Below are 22,241 nucleotides of genomic sequence, written 5' to 3'. Positions count from 1 at the left end.
ATGCTTCTTCGAGCAGTCCCGTCTGATAAGATTGCATTGCAGGGCACTCGGGAAGGGGTGGAGCAGAGCAGCAGGCCCAGGTGCCACCCAAATGAGCTAAGCCTTTGGGACTTTACTCTGAGGCAGTGGGGGAATAAATGAAGGCAATCGAACAAGGGTGTGGCCTGTTACACAGTGACTCAGCCAGGGTCGCACAGTTCAGCTGCCTGAGGCGCTCCTGTCCCTTCCTTCCACAGGTTCTGTCTCCAGGGTCCTGGCTCTGGTGTGAACCCCAGTCACTAGCAGGGGACAGCCAGGGCCACCACACCCTGCCTGGTTCTGAGGTCGTTACAGCCTTGTGACGTCATCATAACCTCAACATTCCACACCCAGTAAGGGCCTTTCAACCCACCCATCCCAGAGACCCCTGGGCAGGGTGGCGCCTAATGCCGAAAGGCCAAGATCCAGGTTGAGCAATTGCTCCCTAACCCCTCTGCCTGCCCCCTCCTCCCACTGTGAAATGAATCTGCTCCACCCGTGGGGGTGGGGGCTGGGTGGTAGACCAGGAGAAGGCTTCAGGACCCAACGTAGGATGTCATCCCACCAGGACAATTGTTAATTATTGGAGTCTCTTCAGCAGGCCTGTTTGGAACCATAAATATGCCCAGGTCAGAACCCGGGAGAGGGAAAAGGGGAGAGAAAAAGGAGGGTAAGGGGAGGTGGAAGGAATTTATCTGCGAGCACGTTTCCTCCCAGCAGAGGTAGTGCCAGGATGATCAGTCTCACACCCCAAATCAAGCCAGTTTTCTCCATCCTTGAGGAGTCTGTCCTGTGTCAGGCACTGTGTGATAACTTCATCTGGTCTCAGCAACTCTGCGTGGCCTATTAGTATACTCATTTTTTAGTGGAGCAAACTGAGGCTCGGAGGGGGAAAGCCACGTGCCCAAGGCTATGCAGCCAGTAAGTGACAGAGCCAGGAGAGCAAAACCAGTTCAAGTCTTTAGCAGACCCTACAAGCTTGAACATGATCGTGGAGGGAGTTCACCTTCCAAGGGAAGAGGAAATGGTTTTCTGGGAAAAGCCACATTCCTTGCGGGGTCCCCAGCTCCCTTTCTGACCTCACCCGCTGCCAACGTTAGACTGGCCACAGTGCGGAAATCTGTCACCTCAAAGTCCTTCTATCCTGAAAATCTCTGCACCCACCCCGCCATCCCTATTCGCATGGTCACTGCTTTGCTTCATGTAGGTCTCTGCTCAAAATTCAGAGGAGCCGTCCCTGATCACCCTCATCCCAGCGGCAGCCCCTGTCACCCCACCCTCCTACTCTGCCTCCTTTTTCTTTGAAAAATCTGCCACACCTTGACATTTTACTTGTTTGCTGATTGCCTATCTCCACCCAAAAGAACAGACACTCCAAGAGAGCAAGGAAGGGGGTTGGTGTTTTTTTTTTTTACTGCTGTATCCCGAGTGCCTGGAATAGTAGCACATAGTAGGTCCCTAATAAATAGGTGTTGACTGAATAAAAGGGGAAATTTTTGCTTTCACGCACTAGTAGTAAGCCCCCACCCCCAACTCTTTCTCATCAGCTGCTAAACCCCTCTGGTCATCAAAGACACTCCTTTGCTCTCCCTTCAGCCACCAGTCTCCCTGCCTCCACTTTGCCCATTCAGCCTCCACATGCAGAGTGATTGGTCCAAAGCTTAGATTGCCTGGGGGAACAACATCCCATTGCGTTGATCCAAGGTCTTAAGGGACCATCCCCATTTAGCCCTGCCCCATTTGGCCAAAGCCTCATTTATTTTAATAGACTTTATTTTTTAGAACAGTCACAGGTTTATAGAAAAATCGAGCAGAAAGTACAGTGAATTCCCATAAGCCCCCTTTCCCCCTTGCACACAGTTTCCCCCATCTTGCATTAGCACGGCACGTTGTTAGAATTAATGAACCATTATTGATACATTCTTATTAACTAAAGTCCATATTTTACACTAGGATTCGCTCTGTGCATTTCACAGTTCTATGGGTTTTGACAAATGGTTAATGTCATGTTTCCACCATCACAGTATCATCCAGAATAGTTTTCCTTCCCTGTCCCTCACCTGTTCAACCTCCGCCCCCATCGCTGCCATGGCAACTGCTGATCTTTCTTACTGTCTCTATATTTTTGCCTTTTCCAGAATGTCGGGTTTTTTCCTGAACATTTTAATTAGATAAATTATTAAGAATCCCACTTTCTTGCAAACTCATACAGATTTGGAGGTTTTAATAAGGTACATTCTAAACTGTGGTACAAAGAGATCCCAAGCTACAGTCGCTTGATAAAAACAGAAGTTCATTTCTTTCTCACACACCAGCCCCAAGGAAGGCAGTCCAGGGATGGTCGGCTGGCTGTGATCCCAATACATGGCCTCTTACATAATTTTCCTTCCCCTGAAGAAATTCTTTTAGTATTTCTTGTAGTGTAGGTCTGTGGATGACAAATTCTTCAGCTTCTGTTGTCTGAAAATGTACTTATTCGTCTTCATTTTTTTAATTAGACAAGTTGTAGGTTTACAAAACAATCATGCATGAAACACAGGATTCCTATATACCACCCTATTATAACACCTTGCATTGGTGTGGTGTGTTTGTTGCAATTGATCAAAGCACATTTTTATAATTGTACTATTAACTATAGTCCACAGTTTAACTTAGGGTTCACTGTCTGCGTTGTACAGGCCTATGGATTTTTTAAAGCATTTTATTCTAGTACCACATATACACCTAACATTTCCCCTTTAATCACATTCAAATATATTGCTGTTAGTTGCATTCAAAATGCTATGCTACCATCACCACCATCTTTTACCAAAACTTTTTCATCACCCCAAATAGAAACTTTGTACATTTTTAGCCTTTATTTCCTATTTCCTACTTTTATGCCATTCCCTGGTAATTATATTCTAGATTCTGACTCATGAATGTGTATATTCTAAATATTTTATATCAGTGACTTCATACAATATTTATCCTTCTGTGTCTGACCTTTTTCACTCAATGTGATATCTTCAAGGTTCATCCATGTTTTTGCATATGTCAGAACTTCATTCCTTTTTATGGCTGAATAATATTCCATTGCTTGTATATACCACATTTTGTTTATCTGTTCATCGGTTGGTAGACACTTGGGCTGCTTCCGTCTTTTGGCTATTGTGAATAATGCCACTGTGAACATTGGTGTGTGTGCTGGTTTGAAAGGAAGTATGCCCCCTAAGAAAAGCCATGTTTTGATATAAATCCCATTTCTAAAAGGTAGAATAATCTTTATTCAATACTGTATATTTGAAACTGTAATGAGATCATCTCCCTGGTTGATGTGATTTAGTTAAGAATGGTTGTTAAACTGGATTAGGGGATGACATGTCTCCACCCATTTGAGTGGGTCTTGATTAGTTTCTGAAGTCCTATAAAAGGAGAATGAGAGATTCAGAGAGAGCAGAATGACATAGCCATGAGAAGCAGAGTCCCCCAGCCAGCGACCTTTGGAGATGAAGGAAAATGCCTCCCGGGGAGCTTCACGAAACAGGAAGCCAGGAGACGATGCTAGCGGATGATGCTGTATTCACCATGTGCCTTTCCAGATGAAAGAGAAACCCTGAACTTCATCGGCCTTCTTGAACCAAGGTATCTTGCCCTGGATGCCTTAGATTGGACATTTCTGTAGACCTGTTTTAACTGGGACATTTTCTCGGCCTTAGAACTGTAAACTTGCAACTTATTAAATTCCCCTTGTTAAAAGCCATTCCGTTTCTGGTATATTGCATTCCAGCAGCTAGCAAACTAGAACAGTGTGCAAATATATGGGTCATATGATAATTCTACACTTAATTTTTTAAGTTTAAGACCAAACTGTCTTCCCTTGCACCATTTTACATTCTACCAATAAAAATGAGTTTCTGATTTTTATGTTTCCTCTCCAACACTCATTTTCTCTTTTTCAAATAGTAGCCATTCTAGTGTGTGTGAAATGGCATTTTGTGGTTTTGATTTGCATTTTCCTGATGGCTAATGATATAAAATATCTTTTCATGTGCTTTCTGACCATTTGTATATCTTCTTTGGAGAAATGTCTATTCGAGTCTTTTGTCCATTTTTTAACTGGGTTGTTTATCTTTTTGTTCAAGTTGAAGGATTTCTTTATATATTTTGGATATTAAACTCTTACTGGATATGTAGTTTCCAAATATTTTCTCCCATTGTGTAGGCTGCCATTTTACTTTCATAAGTAAAGTATTTTAAGGTGCAAAAGGTTTTAGTTTTAATGAGGTTCCATTTATCTATTTTTTCTTGTGTTACTTGTGCTCTGGGTGTAAAATCTAAGAAATCATTGCCTAACGCAAAGTCCTGAATGTGCTTTCCTATGGTTTCTTCTAGGATTTTTATAGTTCTGGCTCTTATATTTAGGTCTTCAATCCATTTTGAATTATTTTGTACATGGTGTGAGATAGGGGGTCCACCTTCATTCTTTCGCAAATGGAGATCCAGTTTTCTCAGCACCATTTGTTGAAGAGACTATTCTTTCCCAATTGAGTAGTCTTTGCCACTGTATCAAAAACCAGTTGTCCATAAATGTGAGGGTTGGTTTCTGAACTCTCAGTTCGATTCCATTGGTCTATATGTCTGTCCTTGTGCTAATATCGTGCTGTTTTGATCACTGGGGCTTTGTAATAAGTTTTAAGATTGGAAAGTATAAGTCCTCCTGCTTTGTTCTTTTTGAAAACGGCTTTGGCTATTCGGAGTCCCTTACCCTATATAAATTTGATGATTGTTTTTTCCATTTCTGCAAAGGTCATTGGAATTTTGATTAGGATTTCACTGAAACTGTAACTCACTCTGGTAGAATTGACATCTTAAAAATTATTTAGTCTTCCAGTCCATGAACACCGAATGTACTTCCACTTATTTAGGCCTTCTTTGATTTTTTTTTATCAATGTTCGACAGTCTTCTCTGTATAACTTCTTTACATCCTTGTAAAGATTTATTCCTAATATTGATTCTCTTAGTTGCTATTGTAAATGGAACTTTTATCTTGATTTCCTCTTCAGATTGTTCATGATGAGTGTATAGAAACACCACTGATTTGGGGTGTTGATCTTGTACCCCACCACTTCGCTGAATTCATTTATTAGCTCCAGGAGCTTTGTTAAGGATTTTTCAGGATTTTCTGTATATAGAAGCATGTCATCTGTAAATAAGAATCGTTTTACTGCTTTTCTAATTTGGATGCCTTTTATTTATTTTTCTTACCTAATTACTTTGGCTAGAACTTCCAATACAATTTTGAATAACAGTGGTGACATCACTGTGGGCATCTTTGTCTTGTTCCTGATCTTAAAGGAAAAGCTTTCAGGCTTTCATCATTGAGTATGATGTTAGCTATGGGCTTTTTGTAAATACCCTTTATCATTTTGAGTCCGTTCCCTTCTATTCCTAATTTTCTGATTGCTTTTATCAAGAAGGGGTACTGGATTTTGTTAAATGTTTTCTATGATCCTGTGGGGTTTTTTTTCTCTTTATTCTTTTAATGTGGATTATTATATTAATTGATTTTATGTTGACCCACCCTTTCATATCTGGGATATGTATAATTCTTTTAGGGTACTGTTGAATTTGAATTACCACATCTGAGCAACAAAAGAGGTCATCCGAGGTTGACTCTTAGGCATAATTACTAGTATACTCAGCTTCACTGTTGTAGAAAGAAGTTTCATCGAGGTAAGCCTCAAGATTACAGGCTTGACCTATTAAATAGGTATCCCTAATGCTTGTGAGCATATCAGGAATTCCCCAGTTGGGGAGGTTTAGCGGTTCTACATTTTTTCTCCAGTGTCTCCAGGGACTTTGCAAATACGTTTTTTTTAATGTTCTGCCTCAAATACTCTGGAATGTATCAGGGTATTACAATAACCTGTACAGGATAACAAAATCTCATTCCCTAATTTAGGTTCCACGTAATTAGGTTGCTTAAATAAACTGACCAAACAGGTTATTCTGTTTCTTTTTGAGTCAGTGTAGATAGTGTGTGCATTTCTAGGAATTTGTCCATTTTATCCAGGTTATCTAATTTAGTGTGGCATACAGCTGTTCTTATAATACTCTCATAATCCTTTTAATTTCTTTAGGATCAGGACTATTGACCCCCATTTCATTTTTTTTTTATTTTAGCTATTTGTGTTTTCTCTTTTTTCCTTTGTTAGTCTAGCTAAATGTCAATTTTATTGATCTTTTTAAAGAAGCAACTTTTGGTTTTCTTAATTTTTTTTTCTTTTTTGGGTGCATGGTCCGGGAATCAAACCCGGGTCTCCCGCACAAAAGGTGGATATTCTAACCACCTAACAATCCTGACTTGATTGTTTTTTAATTTTCTGTTTCATTTATCTCCACTGTAATCTTTGTTGTTTTCTTCCTTCTGCTAGGTTTAGTTTAGTTTGCTTTTCTTTTTCTTTATACTCTAGTTATGAGGTTAGTTCTCTGATTTGAGATCTTCTTTTTTAATGTAAACACTTAGAGCTATAAATTTCCCTCTCAACATTACCTATGCAGCATCCTGTGAGTTCTGTTATGTTGTGTTTTCATTTTCATCCACCTCAAGATATTTCTTAATTTTCCTTGTGATTTCTTCTTTGATCTACTGGTTAAGAGTATGTTGTTTAATTTCCACATATTTATGAATTTTCCATTTCTCCCGCTGTTATTCAGAGAAGGTACATAGTATAATTCCAATATTTTTAATTTATCGAGACTTTCTTCTTCTTTTTTTTTTAATGTGTGGGCAGGCACTGGGAATCAAACGTGGGTCTCCAGCATGGCAGGCGAGAACTCTGCCACTGTGCCACCATTGCCCGCGCCCCCCCCCCACTTTTTTTTAATTTCATCGAAACTTTTTTGCGACCTAACATATGGTCTATCCTGGAGGATGATCCTTGTGCTCCAGAGAAGAATGTATATTCTGCTGCTGTTCAGTGATCTGTTTTACAGTGCCTGTTAGGTCTAGTCAGCTTAAAGTATCATTCAGGTCTTATATTTCATTATTGATTTTCTGTCTAGATGTTTTATCCATTATTGAAAGCAGTGTATGGAAGTCTCTTATTATTAATATAGAACCATTTATTTCTCCCTTCAAATCTGTCAATATTTGTTTCATGTATTTGGGGTTCTGCCATTAGGTGAATATATATTTAAAGTTTTTATGTCTTCTTGTTGAATTGACCCATTTATCAGTATGTAAAGACCTTCTTTATCCCTCCTAACAGTGTCTGATTAATGTCTATTTTATCTGATGTTAGTATAGCTACACCAGTTCTCTTTTGGTAACTACTTGCATAGTATATATTTTTTTCTATCTATTCACTTTCAATCTACTTTTGTCTCTGAATTCAAGGTGAGTCTCTTACAAACGGCAACCAAGCAAACTGCTTGGTTGAACATTTTCATTTCCCCAAACGTGTTCATATTTCTTCTGCCTGGGAGCACTGGCCAATTCCTGATTCAGGTCGTAGCCTGGGTGCTGCTTTCTCCAGGAAGCCCTTCCTGACCTCCATGTCAGGCTGGGTTAGGAACCCTTGCTGCATAAAATCACCCCACTGGGTATGGTATGTATAATCTTATTTTTCTCTGTTATCGTTTTATTTCTTTTTCTGTTGTCTTTTTATTTCTTTTTCTAAATCGATGCAAATGTTCTAAGAAATGATGAATATGCAACTATGTGATGATATTAAGAATTACTGATTGTATATGTAGAATGGAATGATATCTTAATGTTTTGTTTGTTAATTTTTTTAATTAATAAAAAAGTTAAAAAAATCACCCCACTGTCCAGTTCCCTACCCTTTCTTTTGCATGCCTGAATGGTGTCACTGCTTGAGTAGCCTCTGCTTCTCCAATGCCTCTTACCATTCAAGACCTATCTCAAGTCCAGACTTGTCCAGAAATCCTTCTGAAGAGTGAAAGGAAGGTAGAAGTTGGGATTCTCCTAGCTCAAGTTCCTTCTGCCACTTTCTCATGATGCAGCTGTGGGTATATCACTTTGTGTGAGCCTCAGTTCCCTCTGCAAAATGGAGATGATGACATTAATATCTACCTGAGGTTGTTATAAATGAAATTATAGATGTTAAAGGACAATATAAACAGTGAAGTGTTCGGTAGACATGAGGATTATTATCACCTTTCTTGGCACTGTGTTCCTGAGGCAACTCATAGGCCATGACCCCCCGTGTTGCATTTAATTATACCCTGCCTCCAATTATCTGCTCTTGCTCCTGTGCATTAGCCTGCTCTTTACAACCATCGTGGAAGCCAGCTGGAATCATGTCTCCCGCAGCTCTTCTCCATTCCCTAGAGTTCAGATATCAGTGACCAGCAAATAGTGTTCATTATTACCGTGATTGTAACATTTATTGATCACCTATTATGCCCTATGTACTCTGCATATGTTATTCTAATTTTCAGAAGTACTCAGGAGTTAGGTATTTTTATCCCCACTATACAAAAGAGCTCAAAAAAATTGCATAACTTGTCCAAGTCACAGAGCCCCTTAAGACTTTTGGGGGCAGGAGCCTTGGGAATCTTTCTGGCGCCGTTCCCAGGTTGATGTTAAGGGGCGTGTGGCTTTCTACCTGCCCTGGGCTGGCTCCTCCCTTGGTCATCTGTTGAGATGTGTCCAGAGAAAGAGAAAAAGAAAAATCAAACTAGGGACCTCTCAGAGAAGGTAGCTGCCATACCTCGGGCTAGAAACAGGGACACATAAGTTAAAGTACAGGTCACTTCTGACATGTAATTAAGGTATAGCTCCACCCACAGTACTGTCCCAAAGCCCTGGTTCTTTGGACACAGGGGATGAGGGGGCGTCATCGCGACAGGTGATCAAGAAAAGCCCTCGGACATCTTCCAGTGGTGTCGGCACTGAATTGCTGCCCTCGTCTTTTGTGAGGAGGGGAGATCTGGAGTGAGATCTGACAGCTAAATAATTCACTGTAAGATAAGTCACCTGTTACTCACAGGGGTCTCCAACCTGAATTTGAACATGTAGGGTTCACTGTGCACCACCAGGTGGCACTGCAGGAGTGGGGGGACACGCAAATCATGGAACTAGAGCCTCTCAACCGAAAGAATTAGAAGGGATTTTAAAGCAAGAAAATGCAAAGTAACCAAGTTGCCCAGTTTCGTGGCTGTGCCAGAACCAGAGACCCAGGTCTTTCTGCTTCTAGGTCCAGACCACCTAAGCTTGAATGTTCTTCAGAAATCTACAGAGTCCATCCACTCATGGTGTGACCTTACTCAAGTCCTTTAGGACCTCAAGTCTTGCTGTCCATAGGATAGAGGATTAAACTAGATCTGTGCTGTCAATATGGTAGCCACGTGTGGCTATTTAAATTTAAACTAATTAAAACTAAATAAATTACAAAATTCAGTTCTTAGTCACACAAACCACATTTCAAATGCTCAAAAGAACATCACAGCTGGTAGCTATACTAATTGGATGGTGCAAATATAGAACATTTACCTTATCACAGATAGTTCTATGGGACAGTGCTGAATCTTCTTTGTGAGCTCTGGAGGGTGTGGAGATTAAATATAAAATGTTTTTTAGCTTTCAGCCTGAGTTCTTACCATATCCACCACTTGAAAGCTATTTGAACTCAAGAAAATTGCTCTACCTCTCAGAGTCTCAATTTCCTTATTATACAATGACAATAATAAGAAGATCCCATAGGATAAATGAAAGAACACAGGTAAAGTGCTTAATTAGTAAAGTGCTCATAAAGTGGCCATTATATAGTATATGCTCTAAAATTATTAACATTAATTGTCAGTATACTGTGTATTACCAAGTGCTTACTATCCATTCAACAAATATTTATTGAACCCTACTATGTGCTAGGCACTATTCTAGGCACTGGGGGATAAAAGAAATAAGATGGATAAAAATCCTCCCTCCATTTGAGTTGACATTCGAATAGGCCAAAGGCACTGAGTACTAAAACCCACAGTTCCTGCAGTTAAGGTAGGTTAGAAGAATGTATCTTACCCACTCAGATGCCTACAGATTTCCTGGAGATGCAGCTAAAATGCAATGCAGATTCTGATTCATTAGGTCTGGGGTAGGGCCTTTTCTTAAAACTTTTAAAACTCCTTTTTTGCATTTCTTAAAACTCCTTTTTTGATGCTGGTGCTTCTAGCCCCAGAGCATGCTTTAAGTAGCAAAGATGTAGAAGGTTTTGTGACAAAAGGCATGAGTGAGTCGAGTAAACTAATGTGTGTTTAGATTGCAGAGCTCCCTGGGAGACCTGGGTTTGATATCACTTCTGCGTAGACCCTTTTTGCCTGGTGCTCAATATGAGGCTAGGCAGGATCTTCTGGATCTCTAGAACCCCTCACACGTTTCTTAATGTGTCATTGTTCATGCTATGTTGTGTTTTCTTATTTAATCTTTGTCTCCAGCCTCCCCTACCCCATGAGGGCGAACCTGTGTCAGTCTCAGACACGTCTATATCTCCAGCGCCCAGCAGTGTCTGCCATCTAGAGATACCAGTTTGATCTTCTGGTAGTCCTTATATAGCTTCGTTATACAAGCCGGATACAAGTCCTTTATCAGATATGTAATTAGCAGATATTTTCTCCATCGGTGGCTTGTCTGTTCATTTCTTTCACATATTTTGAAGAGCAGTTAATTTTGATGAAATCCAGTTTATCAATATTTTTCTTTATAGATCATGTTTTTGTTGTCATATCTAAGATATCTTTGCTTAACCCAAAGTCCTAAAGACTAAAGATCTGGGCGGGCCACGGTGGCTCAGCAGGTAAGAATGCTTGCCTGCCAAGCCCAAGGACCTGGATTCGATTTCCGGTGCCTGCCCATGTGAAAAAAAAAAAAGAAAGACTAAAGATCTTCTACCATATTTTCTGCCAGAAGTTTATAGTTTTAGGTGTTACATTTTGTTTTGATCCATTTTGAGTTACTTCTTGTATAGTTGTATATAGTGTGAAGTAGGGAACAGGGTGTTTTGTTTGTTTGTTTGGGTATATGGATATTCAATTTTTCCAGCACCATTTGTTGAAAAGACTCTTTTTTTCATAGAATTGCCTTTACATCTTTGTTGAAAATAAATTTACTATATGTGTATGGATCTTTTTCTGGACTCTATCCTGTTCAATTGATCTATATCTACCCTTTCATTAAACTACACTGTCTTGATCACTGTAGCTTTAGAGTATAGTCTTGACATCAATAGTGTGAGTTCTCCATTTTTATTCATTTACAACAGTGTTTTACATATTCTGGTTTCTTTGCCTTTTCATATAAATCTTAGAATCAGCTTATTTTTGTGTTAAAAAAAAAGTCCCACTGGGGTTTTGGTTGGAATTGCTTTGGATTTATTGATCAGTTTGGGGAGAATTGACATCTTAGCAATGTTAAGTCTTCTGATACATAAGCATGGTATATTTCATTTATTTAGATCTTTTTCTTTTCTCTCATGATTGTTTTAAATTTTTCATCATAAAATATTTTGTTAGATTTATTTCTAAATTGTTTATGACATTGCAAATGGTACTTTTTTTATAGTTTTTTTTTATTAAGTAAAAAAAGAATTAACAAAACAATTAGAAATCATTCCATTCTATATGTACAATCAGTAATTCTTAATAACATCACATAGTTGCATATTCATCATTTCTTAGTACATTGCAAATGGTACTTTTTAAACACTTTTTCAACTTCTCAATTGTTTATTTTGGCTATAGAGAAATACAATTGACGTTTTTTTTCTTTGGCATGGGCAGGCACCGGGAATACAACCCAGGTCTCTGGCATGACAGGCGAGAATTCTGCCACTGAGTCACCGTCACACCACCCTATAATTGATTTCTGGATATTGACTTTGTGTCCTGCAAACTTATTAAACTCATTTATTTGTTCTAGTAGGTTCTTTGGGCTTTTCTAATAGACAATCATGTAAGCTGTGAATGGAGTTGAATTTTTTCCTTTCTATTCTATATGCCTTTTATTTCTTTTTCTTGCTTTTTTGCACTGGTTAAGCCCTCCAGAACAAGAATGAATAGGAAAGTGCAGAATCCTTATCTCGTTTCCAATCACGGAGGGGAAGTAGTCAGTGTTTCACTATTAAGTATGAAAATAGCTGTAGGTTTTTGGTAGATGTCCTTTGTCAGGCAGGTCAAGGAAATTCCCTTCTGTTCTTAGTTTGGTGAGAGTTTTTTTGTTTTGTTTTGTTTTGTTTTGTTTCATCAGGAGTGGCTGTTGATGCCTTTAGTGCATCTATTACAATCATTATATGGTTTTTCTTAGTTGATATAGTGAATCACACTGATTGATTTTCAAATGTTGAACCAATATTATTATCAAATGTTGAAGCTGTTAACATTACTTCAGCCATTTTACACAATTTTTTTTTGGCATGGGCAGGCTCTGGAAATTAAACCCGGGTCTCCATCACGGCCCGTGAGAATTCTACCACTGAGCCACCATTGCACCGCCCTCACAAATTCTGATGCATTGGTTTCATTGTCATTCAATTAAAAATATTTTCTAACTTTCTTTGTGATTTCCTCTTTATCCATGGTTTAATTAGAAGTCCGTTGTTTAATTTCCAAATATTTGGGAATGTTTCAGATATCTTTTATCTTCTGGTTTCCAGTTTCATTTGCTATGGCCATATACATTTATTGAATGCTTTCAATTTTTAAAAAGTTGTTGAGATTTCTTTTATGGGCCAGGATATAGTATATACTGATGAATGCTCCATGATCACTAAAATTGAATGTACATTTTGCTGTTGGTAGATGGAATGTTAGAATGGTCTATACATGTTAATTAGGTTAAGTTGTTTGATAGTATTGTTCTACCGATTACTGTAAAGGCTTGTTGAAGTCTCTGACGATAATTTCTCCTTTCTGTTCTATCAGTTTTGGGATCATGTATTTTAAACACTTCGTTATTAGGTATTCAAATGTATTTAGGATTGTTAGGTTTTCTTGATAAATTAACTACTTTATCATTACATATTACCTCTCTTTATCCCTGATAATACTCCTTGTTCTGAAATCTGTTTGGTGTTAGCATAGCTACTTCACTTTGGTTAGTGTTTGCATGGTGTATTCTTTTCTGCCCTTTAACTTTTCTTATTCTTTTTTTTAATTTTAACCCATGTCTTTATATTTAATATGGATTTATTATAGATAGCATATAGTTGGGTCTTGCTTTTTTAATACAATCCGATAATTTCTACCTTTCAATTGGGATGTCTAGATAATCTTAATGTAATTTTTTAATGGTCGGATTTAAATGTACTGTCTTGCTACTTGTTTTCTGTTTGTACCATCTGTTCTTTGTTCCTATTCTTTTCTTTTCCTGCTTCTTCTCTTTTGAGTACTTTTTATGATTTCATTTATCTCCATTATTGGCTTATTAGTTGTACCTCTTTTTAAACTACGCCAGGGTTTATAATATACATATTTAATTTATCACAGCCTACCTTCAAATAATATTACACCATTTCCCATATACTATAAAATCCTTACAACAGTGTGCCTCCAGTTCCTTCCTACCAGCTTTTTTGCTACTATTGCCATGCAGTTTACTTTCAAATATGTTATAAACTCCTCAGTACACTGTTAACTACTTTTGCTTTAAGCAGTCAATTTGCTCTTAAAGAGATTAAACATTAGAAAAACGTCTTTTATATTTACCTTATTTTTATACCATTTCCAGTTCTGTAGGTCCAAGTTCTCTCCTTCTGCCCCAAGGGCTTCCTCTTCCTTTTCTCATCGTAGATCTGCTGGTAATGAACTTTATCAGCTTTTGTTTATTGTTTCCTCAGCTTTCAGCCACCCCAGAACCCTAAGGAGTCTTTCCTCAGGCTCTGGCCCCTCTCCTGCGGTTGACTGTTGGTCGCAAGTGGCTTCCTGCTGTGTTCCTCCCGTGTAGGAAGGGGCTGGGTTTCTCTGTAGTCCTGGCCCGGCCTCTGTCCCCGGCAGGCGCTGAGCATCTGGGCCTCAGGGCGGGACCTTCTCCGCATTCCTGCCGCTCCTCCTAGCCGCGGCCAAATCCCGCCTTGTATTTTTCGCTGGTTTGGGGCCGGAGTTTCCTGCCCCATCCCTAGCTTTAGCAGACTTCTGTGCAGAGATTTCGTACCTTTCCTCCAAAGGGGAAGGATTTTCGCTTCTACCCATCCCCAGGCCGCAGCGGATCTCTGGTTGGGTCATGGGGGCTGTTTTCTGCCCCACCCCCCAGAGGCACGCTCTTGACTGCGACATGGGCAAGACAGAATTTGCTTCCCCTACGCCAGTGATTTAGGGCTTTTGCTTTGTTAAAGACAAAAGAAGGGTCTGGAAGAGTGTGTGGGATTCTATGCTTATGCCACCTCCATCCCTCCTCCATGCATGCCTGGGCCCCTGGTCTCCTGGCCCGCCTCCAGTCTCTCTTCTGAGTGCCATTGTAAGGTACATGCACTTGGGCTGGTACCCTGCGCCTGATCTAGTACAAAACGATGTGCTAGCCCGCACATGGTCTTCACAAATTTCTTAAAATTTGTAAATCTTCTTACCAGCTTCTGTGTGAGCCACCTCCTTCTCCTTTGCCACGACAGAAGTGACATAATTTGTTTCCCACCTCTCCTTTGAATAGTCTTTGAATATCAGGTTTTTGGTGGGCTTAAGAAAAATGATGACTCTGTAGATTGGCTTTTTTCTCATTGTTAATTAGGTGTGGCATTGTTCGCCTCTTTCCTCATTCCACACGGAAGTGGATACCTGTACACTTAATTGAAACCTATTTTTTGTCACTGATCAATATATCATGGACATCTCTTTATGGCAGTAGTAAAGGATTTTTGTAGCAACTAAGGAACATTGCCAAAAGGAATTCCCCAACCTTCCAGAGTGGGCACAACTTTTGCTACATGCCTATAACTTGTGTCAGGCACAGTGGGAGAAAGTATCCATCCATTCACTCAATAAGTATTTACTGAGAACACTCTGTGCAGTTGTCCTCCAGGCTAGAGCTGGAGATTAGGGAGGCAATCATGGCCCCTCCCTTCGTTGGGATTCACAGTATGGCAAAAACAAATAGTGAAAAAACCATGATGGGTATTGTGAATGTTAAAAAGAGAAAATAGAAAATGCTATGGGAGATTTTTGTCTTGTGTGTGGATACTGATAAGATAATATTTGCCTCATAATTATTTTTTAACTTTTTAAATTGTGAAATATAATACATATACAAAAAAGCAATAAATTTCCAAGTGCATTTAACAAGTAGTGATAGAATAGATTTTAAAGTTTGGTATGGGTTACAGTTCCACGATTTTTTGTTTTTACTTCTAGCTACTCCAAGACACTGGAGACCAAAAGAAACATCAACATAATGACTCAGCAGTCATACTCATTTGTTAAATCCTATCTTCTCTATTATACTCTTCCTTCTCTCTTTTTTTTTCGGGAAAAATAACATATATACAAAAAAGCAATATATTTCGAAGTACATCACAACAATTGTAGAACAGATACCACGATTTTAGGTTTTTACTTCTAACTGCTCTAAGGTGGAGACTAAAAGAAATATCAATATGATGATTTGGACTCATACTCATTTGTTAAACTTGACCTTTTCTGTATAACTCCACCGTCATCTTTGATCTTTCTGCTTTGGGGAATTTTGATAAGGCAACTAACCTAGTCTGGTTCACGGGAGACATTCCCGAAGAAGAGGCATTCAGCTGAGAGCTGAAGGATAAGCAGGAGTTATGGCTGTATATCAAATCCTCCCAGACTTCTTGGGTAGAACAACTATTTATTATTATGATCGTTTGAATCTTGTATGTACTCCAGAAAATCCTGTTCATAAAGCCAATCTATTCCTGCGGGTGTGGATCCATTATAAGTAGAATTTAAGCTATGACCTACCTCATTCAGGGTGGATCTTAATCCTCTTACTGGAATCCTTTATAAGAGAATGAAATTCATACATAAGCATAGAGAGAAGGACCCAGAAACAGAGAGTAAACCACTGAAGCCAGAAGCCAGAAGCTGGAAGCAACAAGACCCGGCAGAGAAGGGAGAGAGGAGTGGACGCCGCCATGTGCCTTGCCATCTGACAGAGGAATCCAGGATCCCCAGCGGCCTGTCTTCAGGAAGAAGGTATTGTCTTGATGATACTTTGATTTGGACATTTTCACAGCCTCAGCACTGTAAACTTGTAAATGAATAAATTCCCACTCATAAAAGCCAGCCTATTACTGTTATATTGCATTTTGGCAGCTTAGCAGACTGAAACAATTATGATCACAATTTTTGTGGGTCAGGAGTTCGGACAGGGCACCAAGAGGGCAGCTTGTTTTTGCATCACAGTGTCTGGGGCCTCAACTGGAAGACTTAAAATCTGAGACCTGGTGTCATCTGAAGGCATGCTCACATATGTGACAGATGACACAGGCTGATGGCCAGGGGCCTCAGCTTCCCTCCATATGGGTCTCTTCTTGCAGTCTCCCCTATAGTCCATGGTCTCTCCATGAGGGCCAATTGTGCTTCCTCACAGCATGGTGGCTAGGTTCCCAGGGCAAACATCCCAAGAAAGAGAGCTAGGCAGAAACTGTTACCTTTTAGGACCCAACTCCAGAAGTCACTCAGCATCAATTCTGCCATACTCTTACTTGTTGAGGCAGTTAAAATGCCCCACCTAATTTCAAGGGGTGAGAAAGTAGACTCTGTCATTGGTGGGAAGCATGGCGAGATTCTGGAAAATCACGTGGGATCAGAAATATTGCTAGGGGCATTGTTTCACCATACCATCTGCCACACCAGGGAAGAGTATTTCAGTGTGAGAGAATGTGTAAGTTAAGTTCCCCCAGTGGAAGAAGACTGAGCCCATCTGAAGACATGAAAGGAGGCTTGTAAAGCTGGAGTGTAGCCACAAGAAGGAGACTGGTTAGGGTGAGCCTTAAGAGGTCAAGACCAAAAGCTTCATCTTTGCCGTTGAGGAGTCTGTTATCATAAGAGCCAGCATGCCTGTTTAGTGCTGTATAATCGATAAAGCAGTGCCTCAGTCATTTGTTTCATACAAAAATCCTGTGAGGGATGTATGAGCAGTCCTGATTTACCAATGAAGAAGAAACTAAGCGTCAGTGAGGTGACAGGGAGGGGAGTAGGAGGAATGCAGGAGGGTAGTAATGTCTGTAATGGTTTTAGGCTAAATGGATAAATATTTGGCATGTTAATAGTTAACATACTTCTTCAGTGCAAAAAAAATATGACTAAGACATGAAACTCATGATATCTCTGATATTATAGCTTGGGACAAATGAAAAAAGTAGATTGATTTCAGGAAAATTATTAAATAAATAATAGTACAGGAGGTGTGCAGATGTGGCAAAAATAATAATGATGGATGGTAATATGACCAGAATGGAAGCAAGAGTTTGAGAAATGCTGAAAAAGGATTTAGCATGCAGAATCTGGGGCGAGCTCAAATCTCAGTTCTACCACTTACTAGCTGTGTGATCTTGGGAAAGTGTCTTAGCTTCCCTGTGTCTTGGTTTCCTTGTCTGTAAAATGAGGATAATTACATTACCTCCCTTCACACGGTTGTCATAGAGAGTAAATTTAAATTTGTAAAGTGCCTAGCACATAATAGGTGCTATATAAATGTTTGTTATATAAGTAAATGAAATCAGCTGGCTTAAGCATAAAAGGGAATGCGTTGGCTCTTATAACTGAAAAGTTCATGGGTATCTGTCTTTAGGCACAGCTGGAGCCAGAAATTCAAATTCAAAGTGTATCATTCTCTCCCTCATATATATATGATACATATATATCTTCTTTCTCCCCCTCCCCCTCCCTCTCTCCCTCTCCTTCTCTCCACATCTCAGCTCTGCTTTGTTGTGTTGACCTATCCTCAGATGATCTCTCACTCAGTAGTAGCGAGGTGGCTACTGCAGCTCCAGGGTCCCAGTTACCAGTCCAGCAGAAAGAAACACTTCCTTGCCATTATTGTAGAAGTCCATGCATTACCTCTGATTGGTCCTACTTGAGTCAGATGCCCATCCCTCAACCAATCACTGTGACCAATAGAAAGGCCTCTGCTGCTTGGCCAGCCCAGTTTGTGGGCATCCCTGAGTTTACCAGGTGAAGTCTCTGAACCACAAGGACTGGATATGTGAGAAGGATGGTTCCTGAGGGAAACAGGATGCTCTTCAAAGAAGAAAGGGGATAATCTGCTGGATAGACAAACAGAAGGAAAAAGGCTGCTATGCTAAGTAAACATAAATCATCTAAGCTCTCTGAGCCTCAGTTTCTAGATATGGGACAATACATGTAGTGGCCGCAGAATAAAATCTGGTAAGGTTTAAATGAGATAAACAGGTATAGTGCTTAGCACCATACCTGGGATATAGTAAGCACTCAGTAAATATTAGTTATTATTAGTAATACTCAAGTTACAGAGTTAGTAAGGGGTGGAGCTGGGATTTAAATCTAAATTTTCTAATTCTTAGTCCAATGATCTTTCTGCTTTTCCACCAGCTTCTTCTATCAGCAAATCCTTCTATCTCTGTAGTATTTTACAGTTTACCGCAACAGGTTCACCTGCATTTTTCTTATTTGAGCCTCACAATAACCTCTTTGCTACATCCAAATGTTACACAGTTGAAGAGCTAGAAGTAGAAGCTCAAAGAACAATATCTTCTCTCGTTCAGGACACACGGACTGCAGAGCGACTCCAACTAACGCTCCAGCTTCCTTCCCCATTTCTTCCCTATTTCTAGACTCTAGAGCAGTGCTCTTCAAGCTGCAGGTCGTTATCCTTAGTGAGTTATGAAATCAATTTGGTAAACCGTTACCAGCATTTACATTTTCTTAATGAAATAGAAGATACTGGGTACATTCCAAATACTGGCTTGTGAATCTGGTTTGATTACACATCTGAGTGTTTTGAGGATTTCTGGTCTTGGTTAAAATGGATTTCCCTCTGTGAGTCTTTGTAAACAAATTTAAATAAAAGCCACGAAGCAGCAGAGACTCTCAAACAAAGGTCTCAGGACTTCTTTACAACCTTGAAAAGTAAGAACCCAAAGAAACTTTGGTTTATGTGGGTTATATCCACTGACGACTACTGTATTAGAACTCGAAGCTGAGAAATGTTTAAATCACAGGAATGCATAAGCACATGTGCCATTAACTGTCAGACCGGCTCATCATCATGCATCTTGCAGCATCTGGAGAACTCCACTATACACTGACTAGGGAATAACAGTGGAAAAAGGCAAATAACCTTTTAGTTTCATTATGAAAATAGTTTTGAATTTGCAAGCCCCCTGAAAGGGTCTCAGGGATTGATTTACAGGCTATCTCTGTTTAAATGTTTCTGATTTCTAATTTCTAACTCACTCTTCAAAAACAAGCTCATTGTCTTCCTCCCCAAACTGATAGAATTTCATAACATTCCTGTTTTGGTCATCGGCATTACCCTCTTTCAGGGATCTAGGATTCAAACAAAGAATCTTGTCTGAGTTCTGTCTCCTTCACCCTTCAGTGTGCCACTGAATCGCGTGTATTTCTCTTCTCCCTTTCAAAGACAATGCCTGGAATCCCCGTGTGGAAGGTGGTCTAGTGGAATGGGAATGGGGTTGGAGAATGGGATTGGAGCTACCCAGATCTTCCCCCAGGACCTTGGGCAAGTTACTACTGTACGTGCAAAGTTCAAAAGTGCTAAAAGGCATAGAAGGAAAAGTAAAATCTTCTTCCCTCCTTCCCTCTCCTATCCTAGAGCCAAATTCTTCCTCTCCTAGGAGGTAGCTACTTCTTGAAGTTCAGCTTTCAGCTGTAATTTTATGTTATCCCACAACTTCTCTGCCTGTCAAACTCCAGCCTCTCCTTGAAGCCTTCCCTGGCTCTCTCCCTGCAAAATAATGTGTCATTCCTTTCTTAGGGCAAATTCTGCATAAACTTCTACAAAACTTACTGGATTTATTGCTTTGAACATGAATTTATCATTTTTGCTATAATGTAAGAGTCTAGAACTGTGCCATTTGCCTTTGTGAGCCTGATGCCAGCATGCTTAATGCTTCATGAATGTTCAGTGAATCTCTGATGACTGAATATATCTCCCCCAGTCAAGAACTTTCAGAGTTCCCAGCGCCTGTGGGGATATAGACCATGAAGTTCCCAGATGGGCTTTCCACTTCTTTCTGTTCAGCCTCACCTCACCTATCCAAACTTATACCCTGTGGAAACTCAGCTGTGGCCAGGATGGTTTCCTCATTAGGGCCAGTCTGCCAACCTCTGTCTTACTGCCAGGCCTTTGCTTATGCTGTGCTTCCTCCTGGAAGGCCTTCTGGCCCCTACTCCATTCATCTGTTGGCAGCTGGATAATGCCAAAGGAAAGTGTGGTGAGAGAGCCCAGCAGTGTGATTATATAGGGGCAGGAAGACAGGAAGGTGGTGGGATGTGACCCCACCTGGGATAGAGAGTTGGCTTGGCCAATCTCTTCCTCCTCTTCACCAAGTCTCAGCTAAACAGACCTTTTCTCCATCCCTCATCATGCCTTGCCCTCTCCTAGAGCCAGGACAGCTGGGAAGCCAATCTGTAAGAAATGCTAAAACGTCACCTAAACGAATGGAAAATGTTTTACTAGTTACCTCAAGTTTCTACAGACCGCTTCTTATTTAAGTGCCAAAATGTATATTGGTATGCCTTCAGGCTAAAGCAGCTAATATCCTCAAGTGGAAACTTAAAATATTTTACTCTCCTCACTGAACCTATCTCTATTGAGATATTTTGCAAAGTAAAAATAGCAAGTGGTGGAAGCTGCTGCAACAATCCTGACATTGGCCATCTGGCATAGCCTGAAGTGGCAGTGACCATCAGCTGAAATTCTGAAGTCAAGTATCATATGATGTCATATGCTACTTCCCAGCAACGAGGGATTTATCTATTTATTTATCTAATATGTAACTACTTAATATGTCTTACAAGGAGTTGTTTGGTTTGGAAAGTTGCATGAAATCAATCCCATTGCAGCATTTTTTTTTTAATGGCAAAATCCTTTGGAAATACTCTAAAGGTTTGTTAATTGTTCTACTTTGCTAGCTGCCAGAATACAGTATACCAGAGATGGGATGGCTTTTAAAAAAGGGGAATTTAATGAGTTGCTAGTTTACAATTTCGAGGCCAATAAAATGTCCCAATTAAAACAAGTCAATAGAAATGTCCAGCCTAAGGCATCCAGGTAAAGATATCTTGGTTCAAGAAGGCCGATGAAGTTCAAGGTTTCTCTCTGAAGTGAGAAGGCACATGGTGAACACAGTCAGGGTTCCTTTCTCATCTGGAAGGGCACTAGCAAACACGGCATCACCTGCTAGCTTTCTCTCCTGGCTTCCTGTTTCATGAAGCTCCCCGGGAGGCGTTTTCCTTCTTCATCTCCAAAGGTCGCTGACTGGTGGATCCCGCTTCTCATGGCTATGCTGTTCTGCTCTGCTCTCTCTAATTTGTTTCTTTCTCCAAAATGTTTCCTCTTTTATAGGACTCCAATAAACCAGTCAAGACCCACTCAAATGGGTGGAGACATGTCGTCACTAATCCGGTTTAACAACCACTCTTGGCTAAATCACATCATCCAGGGAGATGATCTGATTACAGTTTCAAACATACAGTACTGAATAGGGATTATTCTACCTTTATGAAATGGGATTTTGATTAAAACGTGACTTTTCTAGGGGGCATACTTCCTTTCAAACCAGCACATTAGCATAGGAATGGTTAAACAGCATTTTGGTATCTTCACTCAGTGGCAGACTATACAGCTATTAAATTATATCAGTTACAGGTGCGAGGGTAGTTCAGTGATAGAGTTCTTGCCTGCCATGTGGGAGACTGGGGTTTGATTCCTGGCCCATGCACTTCCCAAACAACAAATAAAGAAACCAACAAAAACCAACAAACAAAATATTCAATAAATGGTGCTGCGATAACCGGATACTGAATGACATGGAAAAAGAATGGACATGGCAAAAGAATAACAATGTGACCCCACCATACAACATACAAAAAAAAAATAGAAATAAATCAGCTAGATCTGAATGTGTCAAACTGGCTAAGTTTTAAATGGCATCATACAGTATTCTTGGCTACTTACTAGTATTATGTTTGTGAGATTTATCCAGGTTGCATGTAAGCAGTAGTTTTCTCCTTCTACTTGCTAGATAGTATTCCATTG

The 22,241-nt window shown here is 39.9% G+C and overlaps 1 protein-coding gene across 2 annotated transcripts in view; it reads left to right on the top strand.

The window, feature by feature from the left end:
- The first annotated feature begins 364 nt into the window (after positions 1-364).
- Positions 365-22,241, top strand: part of WDTC1 (WD and tetratricopeptide repeats 1) — a 123,526-nt gene continuing 101,649 nt past the window's right edge. For both annotated transcript variants that reach the window (XM_077150688.1, XM_077150679.1), the window contains exon 1: positions 365-647. The gene's annotated coding sequence lies outside the window, so the exon portion shown is untranslated. The remainder of the gene's footprint in view (positions 648-22,241) is intronic.

This window comes from Tamandua tetradactyla, chromosome 2, assembly GCF_023851605.1.
Source record: "Tamandua tetradactyla isolate mTamTet1 chromosome 2, mTamTet1.pri, whole genome shotgun sequence".
Taxonomy (NCBI): Eukaryota; Metazoa; Chordata; class Mammalia; order Pilosa; family Myrmecophagidae; genus Tamandua; species Tamandua tetradactyla.
Note: the sequence above shows the minus strand (reverse complement) of the source record. Positions and strands in the feature narration are given on the sequence as shown.